This window comes from Carlito syrichta, unplaced genomic scaffold, assembly GCF_000164805.1.
Source record: "Carlito syrichta isolate Samal-C Ts95f unplaced genomic scaffold, Tarsius_syrichta-2.0.1 Scaffold304318, whole genome shotgun sequence".
Taxonomy (NCBI): Eukaryota; Metazoa; Chordata; class Mammalia; order Primates; family Tarsiidae; genus Carlito; species Carlito syrichta.
The window spans coordinates 219,777-239,293 of NW_007248414.1; the positions used below are offsets into that span (position 1 = coordinate 219,777).

Here is a 19,517-nt window from a genome sequence, read left to right on the forward strand (position 1 = left end):
AATGTTATGCAACCATTATAATTTAAGGAACTTCAGCAATAGGGAAAAACACTTAGGACATGTGTTCAATAAAAAGCAGGACGGAAAGCTGGATGTATATACCATGTTTACATGTTCACAATGCACAAAAATGCACAATGCACAATGCACAAAAATGCACAATGCACAATGCACAATCATAGTAGAGTTGGGATTGAGGATTGGGATCTCTGAAGGTAGTCTCTTAGCCCTTCCATTTTTCAAAAGGTTTTGTAAATATGTCAAATGAAATTTGTGGTTAAGAGAAAAAAAATGCTTTAAGGACAGAGTTTCAGTTGACTTACCAAATGGACCAGTCCTGTTTCTTAGGAACACGCCAGTTCCTTTTTAAAAACAGCTGCATTTGTGTCACAGGAGATTAAACACTTTTGATTTTCTTAAACCACTCTGTTCAGCAGAGAAAAGGATTATCTTTGTCAGTAGTGGAAAGTACGGCCCACGGCAATGACCCTGAGGTTGGGTTATTCCAGGCCTTTGGGTTCCTTCTGTCCCTATCATACCCTGAGGCTTAGGAAAAGGCAGGTCTGGAATGACACAACCTTGAAGGCAACTGGAAGGCAGACTGCATAATTTTGAGGGGTCTCCAGTCGACTGGGGAGGAGAGGAGGTGGGGGAGCTCGTATCAGAACAAGCAGGAAGACTTCCAGACCTGCTGGGTCAGGCATCACCCAACATTAGATCCAGATGTGTCCATTCTGCAGATGAGAAGATGGAGCACTAGGGAAGGAGAATGTCAGTCACTGGGATCAGCAGGATGGGCCTGTGGGGATGCCCACCAAAACCTCAAAAGACAATGATGTCGTTACTGTGACCACCGTTACTCGACATTGGTAAAACATCAGATACCTGTCAAAGCTTGTTCTCTTCTGACAGCTGCACTGCTTCTCCCTGTGGCTCAGAGAGGAAGGCAGGGCTGGGATTTAGCATCCCTGCTTTGCGAAAGGAGAAGCTGAGGTTCATGAAGGGGGAGGGAACTGAGCTTTTAATCACTTCCTATGTGCTAGATGTTTTTGTGTTGTTTTCTTCATTCGAATACATGAAAAATGCACAGGGTTAGCAACAAGTGATACTGAGACAAGGGAGTAAAAAAACCAACCCTGTCCTGTCCCTCAGCTATTCGGATATTACTCCCAGAAGTATCTCTGTGACTAGTGTCCTGTGTATCCTTTGAGGGACAGACTGTGCACATACAAGCCTACGTGTGTGTATGTGTGTGTACACACAAACAACCTTTTGGCTTCCCTTTCCTTCCCTCCCTCCCTCCTGTCTTCCTTTCTCTTTTTCTATTTCTCTCCCTTCCTCCTTCCTTCCTTTCTTGAAAAGCATTCTCCATTCATACGGATTGGCTTCGTTCTTTTCTTCAGTTGCATAGCAAGGCATACATGGATATGTGAACATTTAGTCGGTACCCTAAGGGTGAACATGGATGGCTGTCTCCAAGATTTTGCCACTTCAGACTCTCTTCAAAAATCATCACTTTACACATCTGCAAGTTTGTAGGACGGCCTTCTAGAAGTGAAATTGCTAGGTCATTCTCACTCTGGGTCATTCTCACTCTGTTGCCTAGGCTGAAGTGCCATCGCACACTCATGGCCACCCCAGTGCCGACCTGCTGGGCTCCGGTGATCCTCCCGCCTCAGCCTTCCAAGTAGCTAGAACTACAGGCACACACTACCACACCCGGTTAATTTTTGATTTATTGTAGAGATGTGGTCTCGACAAGTTGCCTGGGCTGGTCTCGAACCCACGGGCTCAGGCAATTCACTCGCCTCAGCCTCCCAAAGCACGGGATTACAGGCTGAGCCACCAAGTCCGGCCGCATTTAAAATTTTATAAGATCCAAAGCGCTCTCCATTGTGAGAGGCTACATTAGTTATGCAGCATTGCCAATTTATGAAGGCGTCTGTTTCTGCACAACTTCAATAACAGAATATTGTCTAGTTTTTAACTCTTTGCCAATCTTATAGATTAAAATGGTATCTCATAGCTTAACTTTCATTTCTTATAATGTGAGAGGTTGAGCATTGTTTCCCATGTTTAAATGCCATTTGTATTTCCTGTTCATGTTCTTTGACCATTTTCTTATGGGCATAATTCTTTTCTTATTGATTGGTAGAAACTCTTTATATATTAAGAAAATTGGGCTTTGCAGATGCTGCCGCCTTGAGCCTTTTCTCATCAGTCATGGTCAATCCTTCATCATTGATAGCAAGCCCTTGGGTCCTGTCTCCTTCAGGCTGTTTGTAGACAAAGTTCCAAAGACAGCAAAAAACTTTCATTCTCTGAGCACTGGAGACAAAAGGATTAGGTTACAAGGGTTCCTGCTTTCACAGAATCATTCCAGGGCTTACGTGCCAGGGTGGTGACTTTACATGCCATAATGGCACTGACGGCAAGTCCATTTATGGGGAGAAATTTGAAGATGAGAACTTCGTATTGAAGCATACAGGTCCTGGCATCTTGTCCATGACAAATGTTGGACCCAACACAAACGGTTCCCAGTTTTTCATCTGCACTACTAAGACTGAACAGTTGGGTAGCAAGCATGTGGATTTTGGCAAGGTGAAAGAGGGCATGAATGTTATACAAGCCAGAGAGGGCTTTGGGTCCAAGAATGGTGAGACTAGTAAGAAGATCACCATTGCTGACTGTGGACCACTCTAATACATTTGATTTGCTTTATCTTAAACTATCAGACCATTCCTTCTGTAGCTCAGGAGAGCACCCACCTCCATCCCATGTGCTCACAATATCCCTATAATCTTTGTGGTCTTGCTACAATTCTTTGGATTCCATTTTTTGCTTATTCTCATTCATGTCTAGTTGGATTGCAGAGAAATAAAAACTAAGTAACAACAATAACAAAAAGAAAATTGCCTCATGTCTGTGATATATGTTTCGTTTTGTTTTGTTTTTGAGTTGGAGTCTCACTCTGTTGCCCAGACTGGAGTGCAGTGGCCGCTCCCGGCCACCGCAGTCTCGACCTGCTGGGCTCTGGCGATCCTTCCGCCTCAGCCTTCTGAGTAACCAGAATTACAGGCACGCGCTACCACGCCCGGCTCATTTTTTTGATTTATTGTAGAGATGAGGTCTCGTTGCCCAGGCATGTCTCGAACCCATGGGCTCAGGCAATCCACTCACTTTAGCCTCCCAAAGGCGCGAGATTACAGGCTGAGCTACCGAGCCTGGCTTGTGATATATGTTTAAGACCAGTTTTTCCAGGTGATTTATTTGTCTTTGGACTTTGCTTGTAGTATCAGGATGAAGACGTTTAAACTTTTTGGGTATTAGAATTCATCAAAACATTTTAGCATAGATCAGATTGTATAGTATACTTAAAAGGGGTTCTCTGCTCTGAAATTATTTTAAGAATCTCATCTCATATCTTCTAGTCATTGTGTGATTTTATCTTTTTTCATTTAAATGTTTGATCCATCCGGAATTAAGTCTGGAGAAAGGAGTGAGTTGTGATCCAACTTAATATTTTCCAGGTGGTGCTTCAATAGTTCCAAGTCCATTTAACGAGCAATCCATATTTCCTCCAGTGATTTGCAAGATCACCTTTCACACATGCTAAGCTACCATATGTACCTGAGTCTGTTTCTGAACTCTCTTACTGCCTGTGTGCCTGCCTATCTAGTGCCGAGCCAGGCACTCTCAGACATGATCATATTGATTGGTCCCATGCCTGTAATCCCAGCACTTTGGAAGGTGGAGGCGAGAGGATTACCTGAGCCCAGGGGGTCGAGACCAGCCTGGGCAACTTGGCAAGATCTTGTCTCTACAGTAAAGCAAGAAAAATTAGTCGGGCGTGGTGGAGGGTGCCTGTAGTTCCAGCTACTTGGAAAGCTGAGGAGGAAGGACTGGCTGAGCCAAGGAGGTGGAGGCTGTGGCCATGAACTTGCCACTGCACTCCAGTCTGGATGACTGAGTGAGACTCCAATTAAAAAAAAAAAGAAGAAGAAGAAGAGAGAAAGAAAAAATGAAATATGGTCATATTAACTCAAAGCAAGTTGTGTACAGGTGAGACTAGAACCCATGTCTCCCACCCGATCCCCCATAACTGCGTGGTTATGGAATCAGAACGGTCCCAGATCCTATTCTCCAGGCAGGGTGGAGCTTAGGGCATAAAAGTCAGCCCTTTCTTCCCCTTCATTTTCTCAGAGGCAGTGAGTAGCTCAAGGGCGAAGTGGTTTACCCTTGAAAAAGGTAGTTCACCTGTTGGGGCCTCAGTTTTCACATCTGTAAAATGGTTATAATAATACTAATAAAACCTATGTCATGTTTTAAGGATCCAATCATCGGACACCTGGCAAAGGCGCAATGGTAGAAAGCTGTGGTTACAATCACGAAGGGCACCACCATGGGGCAGAATTGCTCTCTTTTGTTTTGAGGAAAATAATGACCATCACTGTGGTTACAATTCAGCAGGGGACAAGTCACACAGATTTTTGACAGCTGGTCAGTAAATCCAAAGCTCTGGCTGCCCACACCCCAAGGGTATAGAACTCCCATGGGCAAGTCCCTAGAAAGAGGAAAGGGCAGAGCCATCCGGATGCCAAGCCTGACCTCAGTGCCCCAGCACCCACAAGGGCTTAAAATAGGGTCCAGTCTTGCTTGGGAGGGGCCAGCAACCCATGGGGGTGGGGGGTGGGGCTCTGTAAGGTGGGCAGGAGGAGCAAGGGAGTCTGCGCAGAAGAGGAAATCTGGGAGGCAGGCTGCAGGCAGTTGGATATTGACACTTCCACAGAACACCCAACAAACCCATGAGACCAGTCCCTGAAAGCACCATGTATTCGTATTAAGAACTTCCATGTGCCCTCACCACATGCTGTGAGCCCTGGGAAGTCAGGCCCAGAGCCCAGAGGCGGCAGTAAACAATGTCTCGAGTGCCAACATTCTGTACCAGGAATAACAATCTCCACCCCACCCGCTACACACATGCGGCAACATGACACTTCGGGTTTACAAAGCACCGTCACCACTGTTTGCCTATATCACCCGAGCTCCTCAAGGAGAGAGACACTATTATTATCCCTGTTTGCCAGATGGGCAAACTGAAGTTCAGAGGGAGCACACAGCAGCTCAGTGTCAAGATGATAATAGATGGCAAAGTTGCAACTCAGGCCTTTCCAATCCAAAGGCCAAACCAAAAGGTACTCTGGACAGGGGTCAGGGTGGAGTGTCTGTCTAGTTATCTATTTGTTCAGTAGACACTCAGAGTCCCAACTTCATACCTGACACTGGGATAGGTGCTTTGTATACAGAGGTGGGTAAGACACAGTCCTTGCCCAAAAGGACCAGATCAACAAAGAATGACCCCTTGGTGCCACACATCAAGGGTGCAGAGTGCAGTACAAGGTCAGCGGCAGAACGATTACTTTGAAGAATCAGGGAAGGTTTCCCAGGAGGAAGCAACTTGTAAGACAGAGCTTGAAGGATGCTTTCATCATCAGTGATGAGCAGGTTAGTTCTCAATTACCAAAAACGTAGGTTACTGAGTCCAGCATTATGCTCTGGGTTCCTGTCCTCTCTGTCCTCTCTGGCTGCACTTGAAAATTTCCAGGGGATGCTTGTGAGAAACACCAGTCCTCAGCCCAGATCTTCTGAATCTGAATTTGTAGCACTTAGGCCCAGGCACTTGAATTGTTTCATAGTCCCCAGGTTTTTATCTGAGAATGTGCATTTGAGGCCCACCTTACAATGGGAAACTACTGGCAGTTTTTCAAAAATGAATATTGTTCATTTAATAAAAAGCCTAAGTACAATGGAAAAATAAATCCACAAGTCCCAGGGACAAACCCCACATCCATTTAGCCTGTCTTAATGAATCGGACTCTCTCTTTTTTGTGCTCAGAAACCATTAGTGGGGCATATCAGTGGAGTGCTCCCTGGCTCCTAACAATGCTGCCTGATGTTATAAGGAGGGCTTTGAGCTCTGGAAACTCCTTGTGCCCATCTAGGAGAAAGCTAACCCCAGACATGAGACAGAGCTTTAAGAAAGGGAGCAGTGGCTTCAGTGGTACGAGCCAGGTGCTGGACCGCCACTGTTCAGATTCTGCCTCTGCTGCTTCTTTCTGAGCTGTGTGATTTCGGGCAAGTTACTTAACCTCTGAGTCCCAGTTTCTTCCTCTGAAAAATGGAGAGAATGGTAGTACCTGTCTCATAGGTTGTGTGAAGACTGACTGCATTAATATATGTCAAGGACTTAGAATAGTGCCTGTCACATATAATAAGTTTTCTGTAACTGTTTTCATTATATTAACAAGCAAGTTTTGGGGGATTTTGTTTGTTTGAGTCGGGGTTTGCTCTGTCACTCAGGCTGGAGTACAAGTGGCACGATCATGGCTCACCTCAGCCTTGACCTCCTGGGCTTTGGCAATCTTTCCACCTTAGCCTCCCGAGTAGTTGGGACTACAGGCATGTACCACCACACCCAGCTAATTTTTTACGATTTCTGTAGTGATGAAGTCTTGCTATGTTGCCCAGGCTGGTCTCAAATTCGGGGGCTCAAGCAATCCTCCCACCTCAGCCTAATCCCAAAGTACTGGGATTACAGACACAAGCCACTGTGCCTGGCAACATACAAGGTGGAGGTGAGAGGTGGGGGCTGGCCCTGGCTAAGACTGGAGGAGTTTTGAATCTGGCAGAAGGCATCTTCTCTACCCAGTTATCTTCTTCTTTTTTTTTTTTTTTTTTTTTTTTTTTTTGAGTCAGCGTCTCACTCTGTTAGCCAGGTTGGAGTGCAGTGGCATGCTCACAGCCACCGAAGCCTCAATCTGCTGGGCTCAGGTCATCCTTCAGCCTCAGTCTTCCAAGGAGCTGGAACCACAAGTGCGCACCACCACGCCCAGCTAATTTTTTGATGTATTGTAGAGATGAGGTCTTGCCAAGTGGCCCAGGCTGGTCTCAAACCCGTGGGTTCAGGCAATCCTCTCGCCTCCGCCTCCCAAAGTGCTGGGATTACAGGCATGAGCCACCACGCCCGGCAGCTGTCTTCACTCAGCAGCCCCTGCCTGAGCACTGGCTTTGTTTATGGACTACACTGGGCACTGGTGATATGGCCATGAAGAAGACACAACAACTGCCCACGAGAGGCCTCAGGCTCCAGGAGATGGAGCAAACCGCTGCGTCACTCACCTCCCTGAGCAGCAGGGACCCGCCTTGGGAAGAGGATAGTGGGTGCTTTGAAACAAAGCAAGCTGCCCACTGCCTGGCTTTGCCACAAGCTCATCCAAAACTTCCAGCCTAGATCACAGCAAGGGGAACAGAGCACACAAGGATGCCCCAGACTCAAGTGAGGAAGGTCATCCTCAGCTGTGCTGTTCACCCATGTCCAGCTGGGCCCCCGGGCGAGCAGGTCTAATTCTGTCACTGAGTCTGCCTAGGACAGTGTTTCTCACACTCTACATTACTGATACCTTGGGGCAGGGTCATTCTTTGTTTTGGAGGTTGCCCTGTGCATTGCAGGCAGGTAGCAGAGTCCCTGGCCTCTACCTATTAGACGTCAGGAGCAACCTCCCCTCAAATTGTGACAACCCAAAATGCCTCCAGACATTGCCAAATGCCCCCTGGGGGTAAAACCACTTCTGGTTTTAGAATCTGAGGCTCCTTGCCAAAGAGACGCCCCCACTCAACCCAGCGAGGAAGCAGATTTGTCTGACTTCCAGAAGGCGAGGCCCAAGGGATCTTTGTCCCCCAAACTCAGCACTATCTAGGCTGGGGTTGGCCTTGGAGATGACTAAACTCGCAGTCTCCTCGGGCCACCACTTTAAAAAGGTGGAACCGGGCTGGGCCTCGACTGCATTAGAAATTAGTTCTGGTGGGTCTCCGAGGCGTCGCGAACATCAGAGGTGGCTAGGGTGGGAGTGCACGTTCCTCAGGCTTCCTCTGTGGCTATCAGAAAGTTTCTGATATAATAACAATACATATCAGAAAATGAAAAAGAAAAAAATGCCTTACTATGTGTCTTGGGAGATGGACTATCCCAGGAGGCAGGGTGTAGGATAGTGGCAGCAAGAGAGGCATTGGAGTTGGAAAATCCTGGGTTTGATCCTGATTCTGTCACTTCCCAGACATGAGTCCTCGGGCAAGGGACTTCACCTCTCTGAGTACCAGTTTCCATATCTGAAATGGGCAAGTAGGAGCATCTATGACTCACAGCAGTTGTGAGGACTGAAGGATATGGACACGACAGCATTTCAGACAAGGCTTGCCGCGCATGAGATGTCCCAGTGCAGGTTAGCTACAATACCCTCCCTCGCCTCTATTTTATAGATGAATACCCTGAGGTGCATGGAAGGGCCGTGAACTGTCCACAGGCAGACAACCGGACTCCTTCTAGATCTTTAAACCACTTCTGATGGCCAGGATAGAAGTAACTTTCCCTCCCTGGCCTGAGTTGCTTTGCTATGAAATACCTAGGAGGACAGAGGTCAGAATGGTTGATATGTGGAGGCTTATCCATCCCTGAAGTTCCATGAATTAAAAGAATATTTTAGTAATGATGACAGCTAGTTGGTGTTTGTCAGGCTTCTCGCATACTCTATATCTAATCTAGGAACACAGCTAGTGACAGATGAGGGAGCTAAGGCCTCACATCATCTGATAAGGGACTAATATTTAGAAAGTATAAATAATCCTTACACGTCAACACTCAAAAGACAAATTACCCAATTAAAAAAATGAGCAAGGGGTCTGAATAGACATTTCTCCAAAGAAGATATATAAATGGTCAACAAGCACATGAAAAGATGCTCAACATCATTAGCCATCAATGCAAATCAAAATCACAACGAGACAGTATTTCACACCCACTAGGGTGGCTAAAATTGAAAGGACAATAACAAGTGCTGACAAGGATATGAAGAAATCAGAACCTTCACACATTGCTGGTGGGATTGTAAAATGGCGGAGTCACTCTGGAAAGCAGGCAATTCCTCCATCTGACCCAGAAATTCCACTTCTAGATTTTATATGTATGACTAAGAGATATAGAAATGTACATCCACACAAAACTTGTTCACAGCAGCATTATTTATAATAGCTAAAAGGTGGAAACAACCCAAATATCCAACTGATGAATGTATACACAAAATGTGGTACGTCCATACAACGGGATATTATTCAGCAATAAAAAGGAATAAAGTACTGACACCTGCTACAATGTGGATCGACCTTAAAGACATCATGCGAAGTGATAGAAGCCAGTAACAAAGGATCACATATTGTATGGTTCCATTTATATGAAGCTTTCAGAATATGCAAAGACATAGGAACAGGAAGTAGATCGGTGGTTGCGTGGGCTACGGGAGGGGCCGGTGCAGCAAATAAAGATGCCTGTAACACGGAGGGGCTTTCTTTTTGAAGTGAAGAAAATGTTCTCAAATTAGATTGTGGTGGCCAGGCATGATGGCTCACACCTGTAATTCCAGTACTTTGGGAGGCCAAGGTGGGAGACTGCTTGAGGCCAGGAGTCCAAGAACAGCCCAGGCAACACTGTGAGACCTATCTCTACATAAAATTTAAAAATTAATTGGGTGTGATGGCACACACCTGCTATCCCAGCTACTCTGGAGGCGGAGGTGGGAGGATCGCTTAAGCCCGGGAATTGGAAACTGCAGTGAGCTATGATATCCCACTGCACTCCAGTCTGGGTGACACAGCAAGACCTATCTAAAAATAAATAAATAAAATAAAACTAGATAGTGGTGGTGCTTGTACATCTCTATGAACATACTAAAAACCACTGAACTGTGTACAGCTTAAATGGGTGAACACTATTGTATGTGAATTACATCTTAAGAGGGCCATTTAAAACACAAAAGAAATAAGCTGAAGCCTAGGGAGGTAAAGAGACTTATTCAAGGACAATTGGTGAGTTCAGAACGGAAGTCAGGACTCCCAGATCAGAGGGATATTAAAAGGAGCTGTGGGTCTACTCCACGTCGGCACTTCCTGTGCACTATACCTGCCAACAACTCTAAGGGGTAAGCATTCCTGAAGCCAGGCGTGGTGGCTCAAGGCTGTAATCCCAGCACTTTGGGAGGCCAAGGTGAGGGGACTGCCTGAGCCCATGGGTTCAAGAACAGCCCAGGCAACTTGGCGAGCCCTCATTTCTACAATACACCAAAAAATTAGCTGGGCATGGTATCATGCGACTGTAGTTCCAGCTACTTGGAAGGCTGAGGCAGAAGGATCACCTGAGCCCAGCAAGTCGACGCTGGGGTGGCCGTGAGCGTGCCACTGCACTCCAGCTTGGTGTTGGAGTGAGATTTCAACTCAAAAAAAAAAAAAAAGAAGTAAGCATTCCTAACCCCAAGTTATACATGAGGCCCAGAGATGTAAAGGGACTTTCCCCCATCACTGACATAGTTCAGGGGTTTCCCAGAGACAAAAAAGAAGTATTAAAGAAGGTCTCTTGGGAAAAAGCAGAAAGGGGCTGGGTGTGGACAGTCCTGCCTCGGCCTGCAGGAGGGCTCTGACGGGCACGGCACAGCCCAGGGTTGGCCCAGGGAGGTGGGCCTTCACACTCCTGGACGCAACAGTCCTTGGTCCGGGGCTATGGGGGCTGAGGGTGGAAGGTCTAACTTCTCAGGCATTTCTGGACTCCGCACCTGAGGACAAAATGGCTTACAGTCTAACAGCAACCCCTCACAGAAAGGCTTTGGAGTCAAGGCGCAGGCAGGTTGGAAGAGGGCCGCACAAAACCTGTGCAAGGACCCAGGAGGACCCAGGTGTGATACCAAGACCTCCAGGGACGAAACTAGGAAAGAAGAGACTGGGACGTGAAACCAGGTCTGTCCCCAAAGCCCGCAATGTCTCACCCTCTTCAAGAGGGAGGCATCCCTAGGCTGGGCTGGGGAAGAAATGCCCACTGTGTGAATCGCAGGGGAGAGACAGGGTCATGAGTTGGAGCCAGAAGACACTGAGGGCTGTGCCCAGCAGCCACAGGCTGGAGAGGGACTTGAACTTGGGCCCCAAGGGGGACAGAAGAGGAACCAAATATGTCTGGGGTAGAAGGATGGGTGCAGACGGGTGACGACAGGGTGAGACAAGCAGCATCCTCCCTCTGAGGCCTGGATCTAAATGCTGCCGAACCACCTCTTCCCTGCTGCCGGGAGCTCTGGCCTGGGGGTGGAGGGGCCCAGAGAACAGAGGTGACCACAGGCTGCAGGCGTGCTGGGAAGCAACCCCACCAAAGGAACGCTTTTGGACTAACCTCTTCAGAAGGAGGCCGGGTTGCAGCAGGGACACCCTGATTCCTGCCTCCGTCTGCGCCAACCCAGAAGCTGCTGTGTTTGAAGAAAGGCCATCACAGCTGGAAATCCCAGGTGACTGTGACCTGTTCCACTTAGTCACTCAGCACAAAGGGCGTGCTCTGTGAGCAACTTATCAAGAACAGTGGATTCATTCCATCAAACATTCATTCACTCTGGATTTATTAATGCCTGGGATGCACCCGGCTGGCACTCTGTTGGGCACTGGAGGAAAGGGGGCTGGAGAAGGGAGTCTTAAGATAAATCACACAGGGTCTCTGCTCTCAAGGAGCTCATCATCAAGTGGGGGAGACAGACACTGCAGGAATCACACACAGGGTGATAAGCGTCATGGTGAGAATTATGAATGGGAGTACAGAAGCCCAGAGGGAGAACACTCCCCCTTTCTGGAGGAACTGGGGACAAGTCACAAATGACTTGGGTTTTGAGGGATGCATAGGAGTACAGGTAGGTGGAAAAACCTTTTTGTAGTTATCTGAGCCCAGGATCCTTAATTCTATTTACATATAAACACAAAACCCCCCAGCACAGTTTTAATCTACTCTGAATTTCCTTGGATTGCTCTGATCATGAAAACGAGGACAGAGGATATATTGTTTGGTTCGCAGCCTCACTGTGAGTTGAATCACCTGATGCTTGAGTCCCTAATTCAACACACCTATATCCATCTGCATTTGTAGCTGATTCTAGACGTGGCTGCCAGCTCCGACAGCTTTGGCGGCTACAGAAAAACCTTCTGGGCATGCCCAGCCACTTACTTAGGTAAGAATATATGTATTATTATTTTATTAGAAATGTTTTTCCTGGCTGGGCACAGTGGCTCACGCCTATAATCCCAGCACTTTGGGAGGCCGAGGTGAGAAGACTGCCTGAGCCCATGGGTTCAAGACCAGCCTGGGAAACTTGGTGAGACCTCATCTCTACAATAAATCAAAAAATTTGCCGGGCATGGTGGTGCGTGCCCGTAGTTTCAGCTACTTGGACGGCTGAGGTGGAAGAATCGCTGGAGCCCAGCAGATCGAGGCTGCAGTGGCCATGAGTATGTCACTGCACTCCAGCATGGGCAACAGAGTGAGACTCCAACTAAACAATAAAAAATAAAATAAAAATAAAAAAGGAATGTTCTTCCTTTTATTTCTCCTTTACCGCATGGTTAGTGTATTATTATTATTATTATTATCACCGTTTGTAGCACGTGGGGGTAGATTATGTAATCTACGAACCACACTGGAGGATGCTACCGAGGGCAGGACAGACCTCGGTACAGACAGGTCACTGGGGCTGAAGGATACAGCCCCGCCGGCCTCGTTGCGACGACTGGGAGCCGGTCCCATTGCCCCTGGGATGGTTGTCAGTGCGCCTAACAGGCAGAAGCCAGAGTTTGGGGTTCAGAAAACCTACCTTTGGAACTCTTTTCAGTCCTACTGCTTAACTAGCTAAACGACCTGGGGGGATCTGTATAATCTTGCTCATCCTGAACTCCCTCATCTGCAAAATGGGGATAAAAATACCCACCTCAAAGGGTTCAGGGAGGTCAACGGCGGAAAGGCACACATTAAGCGCTCAGCTTATCATTACGGTTTTTGTGGTTGCTTTGCCAAGCAATCCTCCCCAGCTGGACCCCTGAGAGCTGACCAAGCCTTAGCCTCCCAACCCTGTTCCCTCACCACCCCCCATGCTCACCGCCATCTGCCTCAGCACCCTCTACCTCCAGACACTGACAGGTAGGGAGTCCTGAGACAGACGAGCCGTGAAGCCAAGACAACCCGTCGGAACCCTGTTGGATCCGGCCTGCGTCAGGACCCATTCTTCACGGAATGCTGCCCTGGACGGGGTGGAGTCTATTCCCCAGCAGCTGCCCCAGACGCCATGCTGGCTTAGAGTTTCTCCCCCATCATCCCCACCAGCACTGCTGGGGGCCCTGGCAGGTGCTGGGCTGGGTCCCCAGGCCGTGAAGGTCAGCCTGGAGCGGCCTCCCACTCTCCAGCTCTGGCCTCTGAGCCCTTCAGACTCAGCCAGGCCCCGTCCACAGGGCCCACCCCAGCCTCAGGGCACTAGAGACAACTGTTCTCTTCCAAGATTAAGCCCCTACGGACCTAGTCCTAAACAAGCTGCCTGTTTTACAGTTCATGGTATATGAACTCTGGAGTGGGGGTTGAGAGCTGGTTGTTCTCACCACCGTTCCTGTGTTGTTCTTTCCGCCCTTTTTACCACAGACCCTTTCTCTAAACAAGTTCATGCCGGAAGAAGTTCCCAAAGGCGTCATCTCCTGCCTCCAGGGCCTCTGCACTCAGGGTCCCCAGAAAGGTCATGAACCACACATGTGGCACTCAGAGGGAACCAGCCCTGAGTCTTACCCCCAAAGTCACGGGAGCCAGCAGGGTTGCTGGAGCTGAGGTTACCTCTCCCACCCTGAGAAGACCCAGAGTCGTCTCCTTGCTCTTCCTGCCTCTGGCTGAGTCATTAGGAATTCCTAGAAGGTGAGGAATGAAATCTGGTCTCCATCAAGTGCTGGCTGGGGTCACCATGATGACACACGCATGACGCCTGCTCCAAAGAAGTTCACTGTCTGGCTGGGGAGATGGTCATGTAACAGATAACTATGGCTCAATGTGGTACATGTTGAGTACAAGGTTTCCACTAGAGGTTGATGGCCTTCTCATGTGGGAATGGCCAACTAATCCTGCCTGAGCAAGATATAGAGACTCCTGAGATAAGTTAATATTGAAATGGGGTACTGAAGGATGAGTAGGAGTTTTCCTAAGACTGGGCTAGACCCCCAAGCCCCACTCCCCACCCCAAGCCCTACAATTCTGGCATTGTTATCCCATGCCTTTCTTCCTGAGTGGCAATCCTGGGAGAAGAGGAAATGAAGGAGAAACTGAGAATGAATGAAACACAACTCTTTGCACCTGGAAGAGTCCATGTTTAGATTGAACCCTGGCTTGACACATTGGCTTCCCCAGACTGTTCTAAAACACAAAACCAGTACTTCCCAAAGTTAGTCCCACAGAGCATGATTTCCTTAGGAAATTCCTGTATGTTATGTGAAAAAGAAAACTTCAAGATCAAATGAATTCCAGAAACATGAGGTTAGGTAAAGACAAGCAGAGCTTACTGCAGGACTTCTCAGAGCCTTTCCAGGTAAAAAAGAAAATAATAATTTATATATTTAAATTGGTTTTTATGAACAATTTAATGATAATTTTTTTTTTTGCGTTGGAGTCTCACTCTGTTGCCTAGGCTGGAGTGCTGTGCGCATGCTCACAACCACCCTAATATCAACCTGCCAGGCTCCGGTGCTCCTTCTGCCTCAGCCTTCCAAGTAGCCAGAATGACAGGTGCGCGCTACCACGCCCGGCTAATTTATTTATTGTAGAGACGGGGGGGTCTCACCAATTTTCCCGGGCTGGTCTTGAACCCAAGGGCTCAGGCAATACGCTCGCCTCGGCCTCCCAAAGTGCTAGGATTATACAGGCTGAGCCACCGAGCCCGACCAATAAATATTAAAAATATAATAATGACTATTTAACAGCTATCCTTTATTTCCTAGGTCCTAATGTGCCAGACGTGTGCTGTGTATTATCTCATGAATTCTCATAAGAACTTTAGGTCATCATTATTCCCATCAGAGACAAGGAAAACGAATCAGCCCAAGAAAAGTTCACTGCTGAAAATCACACAGTACATGGTGGTGCTGAGACTCAAAGCCGGGTTCCGTCACCCTTGAGTAGGTATGCTGAGCCCCTAAGAAAGGTGTCTGATATCTAGCATTTCCACGCTTATTCAGCCACGGAACCTCTTTTCACCCCGAGTTCCACGGGGTGAGTGCCTTTGGGAAACACCGCTCTAGCTCGCTCCGAGAAGACTCACCAAAAGCCACACAAGGATTCTCAAGGCCCTGCTTCTCTTCCCGCCCACCCCCCACAGCCAGGCCCAGGTCTGACGTCCAGAGCTCTGCAGGCCCTTCTGCGCTCGCCCCCGAGGCTGGTGTGAGCATTGGAAGGGCTCCAGGAGAAGCCGAGATTCCAGCAGCAGCGCCCAAACCGTCCAGAGCTAAAGAGATGACTTCATCGGCCACGTATGACCCTCAGAGCATTCCAAGTTCTGTTCTCAGTTGGTCCCAAGCTGCCGCCTCCATCTCAGCTATGGCTGAGTCTCCAGCAGATGAGACAGACCACGAAACCACGGCCTGCTGGGCAGGGGAAAGCATGGGCCCTCTGAGGGCAGAGGCGATGTGACCACACAGGGCCACTGCCTGGACCCAGGCCTTATCTTCCTGCCTCACTTGGGTCCCTGCACCTCACGCTGAGATCTCCAGACCTTCTCGCCACCACCTCACTGCTGGCAGAGTGGCCCTGCCACAGGCCCCATTTTACCTGACATTCCCCTCCTCCAAACGCTTCACTGGCTCCCTAATGCCCTCAGCAAAAGCCCAAACCACTTGGCCTGGTTTTCAAGGTCCTTGGAGATAGAGGAGATTGTGTCATCATTTTCCCTTTCTCGAGAGAACACACACATGAACCAATGGGGCTGTGATGTAATGACACACACGAGGCCTGGGTGTCCTGTTCTTGAAGTTAAATCATCACGCGGAAGGAGCCAAGCAGCACCTGCTTCATCTCTTGTGCAAATATCTTTTCTCTGGAGTCTGGATTTCACAAGGAACAGAGCAAATAAGTCTTTCCCTTAATGATTAAGCAAGAAAGTGGTGTCTAGATGTCCTACTTGACCCTGCTTCAGACAAGGTAAGGGAGCTAGAAGCGGTTGTCACCAAGGAGCCCCGGGAACATAACAAAAGGGGTTCAGGCCTCTTTTTAGAGCAGTCCCACGGTTAAGGGAGTCCCATCCTCATCCTCCTCTAAGACCAGTGATACATGCCCTTTCGGGGGCCCTGGACTGCTTGAAGAGCAAGAAGTCCTTCTTTGCCAGGGAGCCGGAAGCAGAGTGGGTGATGTCTGAACACTTCTTGGCACTTGTGGGCTAGTCCAGTGCATTTCAATCTGCAAGGTGCATACACATGACCCGGGGAGCTTGTGAACAGGCAGATTTTGATTCCGGAGGTCTGGGGTAGAACCTGGGACTCTGCATTCCTAACAAGCTCCTGGGTCATGTTGGTACAGCGGGGGTCACTCTATGGTGAGCAAGACCTCAGAGAATAAGTAGGCCATCAAAACCCTTCCACCCCTCTTGGACTCCTGGGGTCCCTGAAACCTTGGCTCATTGTGAGGAGAAGATTCTAGGTTAGACCAAGGCAGGGAGGCAGACAATCCCTAACTCCGAAGTCCCCTGACTTTAGGACCTCACTTCTCTCTCTAGTGCATTCATCCCTCACCACCTGCTCTTGACCTTGACGTTATGTGTGGCTTGAGCCTCACCCCTCATGGCCTCCCCACACCCCATGCTATTTCAGACCACTGTGCTCTGCTGAGCCAGACCTTCTGCCTGGAAAGCCCTTCTTACTTTCCACTCATCTGTGAAACCCTCCTGGCATATCACCTCCTCCAGGGAGTTTTCCCGGGTTCCTTGGACTCAGAAAACTGTCCCCACCCACTCACTTCTGTATGTGTTCCTCTTGACCATAACACATGTCATTCTATGGAGACTGTCTGTGTCTGGGTCTGCCGTCCCTGGCAGGCTGCAAGTTCAAACCATAGATCGTGCCTTGTCCTGTTATCTCCCCAGGGCCCAGCATGAGGTCTGGTACACAGTAGGTACACAATAAACATTTGGGGAACAGAGCCAAAGCTGGTGACATCTCCTCCTGGGGAAGAGTTTAGCAGATTCTCTCCATCTCACAGAGAAAAGATTTAATTTTATAAACAAAGCATGTGTTTGTTTTGCTTTCCTGCTCCCTTCTTTTTCTTGAGTTTTGAAAGCCATGAAGCAATGATCATAATTGTACAGTTTGCAGGTGCTTGGCATGGGCTCACTGAATTCCATGAGACAGGTCTGTTCTCAACCCCTTGAACAGATCAGAAAACTGAGACTCACAGGGGCCGTTAACCCATCAAACAGCTCATTCATGGTGGCAGAGCAGAGATTCCAACTGGGCTCTGGCTGATTCCAAGCCCAGGCACCCATCTGTTGAGATCTGGTGGCCGCAGAGCTTGAAGTTTGCATTCCCAGGGGGAGAGGGGAGGTCTAACAAGGGTCGCACGCTGTGGGAAGCAGGAGGCTGTAAGATTTGTGGGATGGGGTCCTAGAGGGCTGGAGAAGAGGGATGGGCCCCTTTTCCAGGGATGAGGAGTCAAAAGAGGATCTAGCCACTGGAGGACTCCGGGGTGAGGGGTCCAGGTCCAGCGCTCCTCAAACGGAGCTGTTCTTGTCTGCAAGACAGCGGGCAACTCACTTTGATATAGACTCACAGAAGCTGCCGGAAGGCTCATCAGCTTTGTCTTGATGGAGATGTGGTGGGGAGGTTTTCTCAAAGGGAAATACAATGTGTTGCCTCCTGAAGAGAGCAGAAAGAACAGCCAACGGACTGACGAGGATTTCCAGGATGAGTCACATCCTGGCTCCAGCCGCCTGAGCCCCACAGGTGTGCTCCCTAACCCACGCTCCCTAGAGGCCAGCCTTTGTCTCTCCACACTCCATCTTCCCACCCCCCTCTGCTCCCCTGAAGCCATCCCTTGTTATAGTGGGCTGGCTGAGGTGGGCCAGAGGGCGAGCAAGGGAACGTCAGCCCCCCTCACCCCCATCCCCTCTCTGGGCCTCTCCTAGCTCCCCCATCTCTTGGTTTCCATGACAGCGTTTGACAATGAGACATCTACTTCAGAATGCTGGTAGGGATGCTTGGCAGGAACCTGAGACACAAGCCTGGGGCGAGGGAAGGGAGCGCTTATCTGCTGAGTGCCTACTGCACGTGGGTCCTGTCTGAGCCGTCACATCCATCACTTCCTGTGCTCCTCACCCCAAACAGGAGGGGCACCATTATTATCCCATTTCACAGACAAGGAGACTGAGGCACAGAGAGGGAGAAGGCACATGCCCAGGGTCCTATAGCCGGTCAGTGGCAGAGTCAGGACTCAAACCAAGACTCCCAAGCCCAGGCCTTTATCACTATGCCACCCTGTCTTGTAGCTAGCGGTCAGTTGTTCAGGTCTGAGCTTCTGTCACTTGCTGCAGGCCTGTGGGCGGATCACTTCACTTCCCGGAGATGCTGGGGCTGGCAAGTCCCATTGCTCTGAGGGGCTGTGAGGACGTCGATAAGTTGGAGAAAGCCTCGGACTCCCGGCTGGAACTCAGAAAGGGGTCTGTTCCTCCATTTCCAACTGGAGAGACCCTACTCCCAGGATTCTGGATGAAGCGTGGGCAAGGGTGCCCCAAATCCACCGGGAGGGCTGCAAGCCAGTGGTGTTCCTTCCGTATCTCCTGCACCCCACCCTGGCGTTCCTGACAACGTAACAGCTCTCGGTGTCTGGTATCCACATTGTGCCAGGAGTCCACTAGTGCCCTGCATGCTTGTGGTGACTCCGGGAGGCAGACATGATTACAGAGCTCTTGTTACAGATCAGGAAACCCACTATGGCACTGGGTGGCGGCAGTGCTGGCGTCTACCTGGGCGACCGGGTCCAGCACACCACGGAGACATGGGTTATGCTCAGTTCCACCTTGAAAATACACCCAGAAGTTGGTCACTTCTCATGCCTCCAAGCTGTACCCTGGTCTAGGCCACCACTACCCCAGCTTGGATGGCACTGGCCTCCCATGGCGTCCCCCTCACGTCACCCTCCTCTCCTTGTGTGTTGTCCACACATCTGTGTCACTAGAGGCTACATTCACTCTCACTCATTACGCTCAATCACTTGGGCCTACCCATTTTTTCTGGAACATTCCAAAGAACTTCCAGCCCAGGGCCTTGCTGTTCCCTCTTCCCAGAATGTTTTCCCTAGATAATAAGCAGCCTCATTTCCTTCCTGGACTCAACGCACCCTTCCCGCCCTATGTGAAAGGGCTCCTCCCACCCCCACCCACTCATTCCTCATCTTCAGCACTGGGTGAGCCCTCCACTCCTTGATTTACCTCTTGCAGGCCCCTCTACTGGGATGTAAGCCAGGCTCTCCCATCTTGTTCATCCCTGTATCTCAGCACCTAGAACAGTCCTTGACACCCACTAGGGAGATAAAATATTATTTCATACTTCTTGAATGAATAAATGTCTGGGGAAAGCTGAGCCTGTGACGTCATTACCCCAGA

General features: G+C 49.2%; 1 pseudogene; it reads left to right on the forward strand.

Moving 5' to 3' along the window:
• Positions 1-807: 807 nt before the first annotated feature.
• Positions 808-2,703, forward strand: LOC110595776 (annotated as a pseudogene).
• Positions 2,704-19,517: the final 16,814 nt, after the last annotated feature.